We start from the raw sequence: 6,522 nt of genomic DNA, 5'->3' as shown, positions 1-6,522 counted from the left end.
CAACCCACCGCAAAATATATATAAGAACCCGTCCAGAAGGAATAAAGAACACAGGAGTTGTTTAATCAAAGACATGGACCATCTGTTGTATAGAGCATAGCATTTTGTGGGAAGAGAAATTCTCTCCCAAAACTTTTGCTGCTGGAGACGTCCAGAGCTTACCAATGTTACTTCCCATATGGTGGCCCTGATCTTGGCTCCTAGCTGCTAGCTGCACCACCTCTGGAGCATTTGGCCCCTCCAGTCAGGCCAAAACCCTGCAGATCTCTCCAGACAGTGTCTAGTACACAGACAGGCAACTTTTTTTCTAAATAGTAAGGACTACAATCTACCCACATTTTTGATTTCTGTTAACAGTTTCACTCATTCTTAGAAAAAGTTCTATGAGACAGTTCATAATTCATAATTCTTCATAAGGAATAGAATTATAGCAACCTGCCAAACACAGTTAAATGCCTTTTTAAAAAATCTCCACTAGACACCAGAGGCCCTATGGCAACATCCTGACTTTCAGAGGCTTCTGGATATTGTATAACACCAGATCGTATGCTTTTTTATTTTTATGCCTATATTGACACCTGCAAATGAAGAAAATCATCTTCTGTGGATTCTTGCTACTATTAGGATGACAAAGGCCTCACTCTCCATGTCTCAAATAGGTAAGATTGCTCCATGGTACGTCATTGACCTAAGTTAACGAACTGAAGACATCTGAGAATCAGCTTAGAGATATTATTGTGTGTATAATTTGCTACATAGAGACAAAATTGACTGAGCTATTTGAACAGTCAGGCACCTATCACCACTGTTTCTCTTTTATCTTATTTTTAATATTTTAAGATGCATACAATTATACATGTAGCACTAGCCACACTATGTACTGGTAAGAGAAACAGAAATATATAAGAGATATTGTTGAATATATTAATGTTTCTAAGTAGGATGTACATGGAGGATGATGCCAAACTGAGAAAAACACTAAGTCAATTTGTGTTTCTTAAATGCATCATAGAATTCTGTCACTAGTAATGATTATGCTTAAAGTGTTTGTTTCCCTGAAAGTTGTACATTGTAACTTAATCTATAATGCAACAGAAGATGGAAGCCCTTTGGAAGCTGGTCAGGGATTAGTACTTTCATAAAAGGGAACTAAATGAGCTGCTGTGCCCCTTTTGCCTTGTGAAAACACAAAAAAGCTGCTATTCAGGTAGAACATGACCCCCAGACTCAAAATCTACAGGCACTTGCATCTTAGACTTTCTGAACTCCAGATCTGTAAAAAATAAACTCATGTTATTTGTAAAGACTTAGACACACACACACACACACACACACACACACACTAGTTCATGATAAATGCTGAAATGACTGAAGAGCCTAAAAATAGTGAGCACCACTTTAGAGTAATGGAACATCTACCGGGCTAATGCGGACAAGCTTACACTTCATCACACTGCCGTTTACCATCCTGCAAACATAATCTTTTTGAAGAAACTAAGAAAAAAAAAAACAGGCAAACTGAGGTTTGCATGTCTGATACAATAGCTGAAATATCCTTTAAAATAAGTATGCTATCTTGACCTCTGTGATATCTGTATAGCTGTCTCTTTCTGCCAGCCTCTATGTCTCCTTCTGTATCTTCTCACCTCTCTCAGAGGGCTCACAGATGAAAACAGAATGGGTTTCGAAGGCTCTGCTGTCATTAGGTAAGGTCTGCACATTAAAGAGGAGCCTTTATCCTACTCTTCTCTGTAAAGACTACTATAGTCCAGTAGGGAAAGGCACTTGAGATCCTTGCCATCAAACCTACGTACCTGAATTTGATCTCTGGAATCCACATTGTGAAAAGAAAAAGCTATGTCTTACCAGTTGGCCTCTGACCTCAACATATGGGCCATGGGCATGAGAATGCACTTATCCACACACACACACACACACACACACACACACACACACCATGCAAACATGCATATGCACACACGCATACACACACTTTCACACTTTCTCTAAATAATTAAATACATAAATAAATGTTAAAAAGTCAAAGGCCTATAGCTGGTATAACATACTGGTACATTTCCCATTCCCATACCTTGCTCCCTGTGGGGCTCAGGCAATTCAACCTAATTGTCAAGGTGTTAGTACAGGTGCAGAATGTGTCATGCTAATAACATATGCAGAATTGCTGGGACAGGAGCTCTACGCAAGAAATGAACTGCCTCTACCAAATCAGGAGGAAGGAAGAGCTCTCTCTTGGCTCCTGGAAGGCTTGGTGGCCTCAGGTCAGCTAGTGGTTTGCTGATCAAGAAAGAAAATGAATAGCAATGAGGTGGATTTGACTGAAAAAGAAACCTGAGAATATTTGAAGCAAAAAACGTTCCCTCAAAGTAACACCTCCCCATTCCCCTATGCTCACACTCCTGACTTCTTATGTTCTGTCTTAGATTTCTATTGCTGTGATTAACACCATCATTAAAAGATAACTGGGAAGGAAAGACTTATTTTATTTTACACTTCTCAGGTCATAGTACCTTACTGAGGGAATTCTGCAGGAACCTAGAAGTAAGAGCTAATGCAGAGGCATGAAGGTGTACTACTCACTGGCTTGCTCCTATGGTTTGCTCAGCCTTCTCTCTTATAGCATCCAGGACCACCTGCCCAGAGGTGGCAACACCATTGTAATGGGATGGACCTTTTCACACCAATCACTAATTTAAGAATATGCCCTACAGGTTTGTCAGCTAGCCAATCCGATGGGGATATTTTCTCACTAGAGGCTCCTTCCTCCTAAATGACTCGAGCTTGTATTAAGTTGGCATAAAAATAGCCGGCTAAGTAGATTGTTGAGATGTAATTCCACATGATAAAAAAATGTTATTTGGCAAGTTTCAGGGATTAGTAAAACCTGAAGAACAGAACAGATACTTATCAAAAGAAAGCAGATAATTCATTTTTCTACTATCAAAATCACATCAATATATCTTATGGAAAAAAACTTGTATCTTAAAGCCATTCTACCTCCGCACAGTCCTGGTGTGATATCTGATGTGTAGTCCCTTTGGCATTTTTCTTCTCTTGTTTCTGTCACTGAATCTAACTTCCTCTCGCCTGTCTCAAGAAGCCAGAGGAAGTGTGGAAGTTTCAAAGATAATTGAAAACATATTTTAACTCACTGTGTCTTTGTAAGAGTAAAAGGAAAAGAAACATTGCAGAACTCTGGATCTCTAGATTTATAGCACTCTATTTGTTAATTTCAACCCTCCTGTAATATAAGCGAATATCATTTTGTTATGCACATGACAAATCCTAGACAGGAAAATAAACTCTCCCAGGCTACTGCTACATGGTTAGCCAGCAGATGGAAAGCAACACCCAAGAGAAGCCAAATTCTTGGCAAGCTGCTAGAATCATTTCTGTTTCTTTCTTTTCCTTGGATATAGAAAATCTGCAATTTTGGTAGCTGAGCAGAAAAATGAAGGCAATAAGTTTACATAAGCTGTTTCCTGAATAAATACAAACATGTGTTCACATCCCTGAAGATGAAGCTTTAGTGGAGGAAGGAAGGTCTAAGTCTTTTAATGCCACCCAGAGGTTCAGATTAATTATCCTTTCAGTCAAGGTCACTGACAGAGTAAAGAATTTTCAGGCCCCCTAGAGCCAAGTGTTATCTTTCTTATACAGCAACCATGGATGCTTAAGTAAATCAATACATGACAATTAGCAGGTAACAGGCAGGGTTATTAATAGAAATAGGATATGATCTGGCTGTAGATGAGCCTGATAAACCAGGAGGGAACAACTGCAGCTGATAGCGTACATTGTAATGAAATATCCATTTCAATAGGAGGAGCAAAAATGCCATAAAATGATAAACAAAACAGAAACCGAGCATTTCACAATTTGCTGGTATATGAGATACTGGAGGAGGGCAATATATATTCCTGGAACAGCATGCATCTAAAGAGAACCGGTTCTGCGATTTGTATTCTAATTATTCCTATGGGCTTTAGTTTAGAGCAATTTATGTTCAGCATTTCAAACTGCTTCTCTCTTCCTGCCTTAAAGCGCATGGAGGTAACCATCTCTGTGGGTTTTCACTAATGTCAAATGGTCAGTGTCCATTACACAGGGTAATGAACATTCATTCCTGAAACAGAGCATATTAGATTTTATACATGATCATGACAAACGAGAGTGTCAGATGTTACTAGTAGCTTTTTTCCCCATGTGTTTGAGTGTTTTGATGTATGTGTGTCTGTGCACCATGCATATTCCTGGTATCTGAGATGGAGACCATATGAGTGAATCTGATCCTCTGGATCGGGAATTACAGTTGGCTGTGAGCCTGCACATTAAGTACTAGGTATTGAACCCATAGCAAATGTTCTTAACTTCTAAGCCATCTTTCAGGCTCCATAACCTTTTTAAAAGTGATTTTAAACCACTTATATTTATTGTCTTACAGTTTTGGAGAATCAAAAGTCCAGGCATAGTTTATGTGGGACCTCTGGTCAGAGCTTCTGCAAGTTGGAAACAATATACCACTACGCTACCTGCCTTTAAGAATCTTAAGGTCCTCTTGTAGATCATTAAGCTGCTGACAGGACTTAGTTGTGAGACGGTGCAGAACTATGGCTCTATATACTTTCTGTTGTATGTAAAGGACTCTCCCTCCCTCTATTAGCTGCCTAGAGTCCTCTTACACTGGAGCAGTTTATGTTATTTTGTAACATTCCTCTTCAAAAATTTCTTTCTTAAAGTGTATATCTGTGTTTTAGTATTCTACTATTGTGAAGAGACACCATGGCCAGAGCAATTCCTAAAGTGAAGCATTTAATTGGAGTTTGCTTATAGAGGTTTAGTCAATTACGATCATGGTGGGAAGCATGGCAGCTTGCAGGCAAACATGGTACTGGAAAGGTAGCTGAAAGTTATACATCTGCATGAGCAGGCAGCAGGAAAAGAGAGATTGGGCCTGGCTCAATTTGAAACCTCAAGGCCCGCCTTCAGTGATACACTTCCTCCAATGAGGCCACACCTACTTCAACAAGGCTACACCTCCTAATGGTACTCTCTGAGCATTCAAATATATGAGCCTAAGGGGAGCCGTTCTTATTCAAACCACCACAATCTGATTAAATTATTCCCACCTAGAATGTTCTGCCTCCCTCAGAATATATTGATTTGATGTCACAATTATATCTGTAAAATACCTTTACCTTTGTATATACTCATCAAAACAATATAAAATTGAGGCTAAACTAAGGGGGAAAATCAGTTGCTTACTGTTTGTCTCTCATACAACTTGCAATATTATAATGTGAAAACATTGCTAAATGTCTTTGTATTCAAGTAGAGACTTCATAGCCATAAAATATTTATAAGTATAATCATGGAACGTTAGAGAATAAGTAAAAAAATGTTAGCTTTAGTCTCTTCTATCTTCCCATAAATATAATTTGTTCATGTAAAAGAAAAACTGTGTCCACATAGTTTTTCAGAAATATTAGCATTCAGTATTAAATGGAGAGGAGAAACTAATAGAAATGGTTTCTTTTTGTTTGCTTGTTTACTGTATTGAAAGAACTCAAAGGAAAATAAGGTAACTTCAAACTTCTGCCTTTACCACAGTCATCTTTTCAGCTCTGCATGACAAACGAGTACAATATCTGTCAGGGTACAGACACAGAGGGCTTTCAACAGACACCACTGCAAATGAACATTTAGATCTGGAAAAACACCAGGTTAGTGCCTTATTTATTTATTTATTTACTTACTTATTTATTTATTTATTTATTTATGAGTTCATACAGTGGGTGTAAGACATTTCCTTTTAAACTGTTTTTACAGTATACAAGGAGTAACAGAGAGGTGATTTATAGTAGTATCAGCACTGTCTCTTTAAATTTTTATATTCTCAGCCTATGAAAAATGAATGTTCAAAAAATAAAAGTAGGTCTATGTTGAAGTATGAAGTAAGGGTTAAACAAATGCCAAGTGCCCAGCAGGCCTAGGAAATACACTGGAAAAGCCTAGGAAAATGTGAGGGTGGATAAAAAAAAGTCACTTTTCTGTAACCAACTGATGGCCTTGCCAGTGTTACACACTACGGCAGAAGTGGGGGTCCACCTGTCTCCACCTCTCCTGTAACTGAGCTGGAGCCTTCTGTCCCAATCCCTGCTGGTAAATCAGGACACTGCTTACATTAGTAACAGGATAAGGAAATGTAACCCAAGAGTTTGGCCACTGCCTGTCTGCACTGCTGATAAGAGCTTCATTCCTAATCAGAAAGCTTCTCTTCACAGTGAGTGAGTTAACCCAGAAAGACTCTTCAAGGTGCTAAATGATTGTTGGTGCTCGGTCCTCAGGAGACATCCATATGATCCCTTCCAAGGCTCTGGGGAAATCACAGAAAAGGAAGCAGCAAGAATGGAAGAGCCATAGGATGGGAAGGAGAGCCGTGAGCTGCTGTTTTCTAGATATGACATGGCTGTTACACTCACAAAGTCACAGGAGCTGCCG

General features: G+C 38.9%; 1 long non-coding RNA gene across 1 annotated transcript; it reads left to right on the top strand.

The window, feature by feature from the left end:
- The first annotated feature begins 489 nt into the window (after positions 1–489).
- On the top strand, positions 490–6,472 carry LOC114633817. The gene is made up of 3 exons (XR_003713245.1): positions 490–659; positions 5,632–5,744; positions 6,369–6,472. It is a non-coding gene; the product is annotated as an uncharacterized LOC114633817 (long non-coding RNA).
- Positions 6,473–6,522: the final 50 nt, after the last annotated feature.

This window comes from Grammomys surdaster, unplaced genomic scaffold (genome assembly GCF_004785775.1).
Source record: "Grammomys surdaster isolate TR1022 unplaced genomic scaffold, NIH_TR_1.0 752, whole genome shotgun sequence".
Classification (NCBI taxonomy): Eukaryota; Metazoa; Chordata; class Mammalia; order Rodentia; family Muridae; genus Grammomys; species Grammomys surdaster.
The sequence above is the reverse complement of the archived record's forward strand: the minus strand, read 5'-3'. Positions and strand labels throughout refer to the sequence as shown.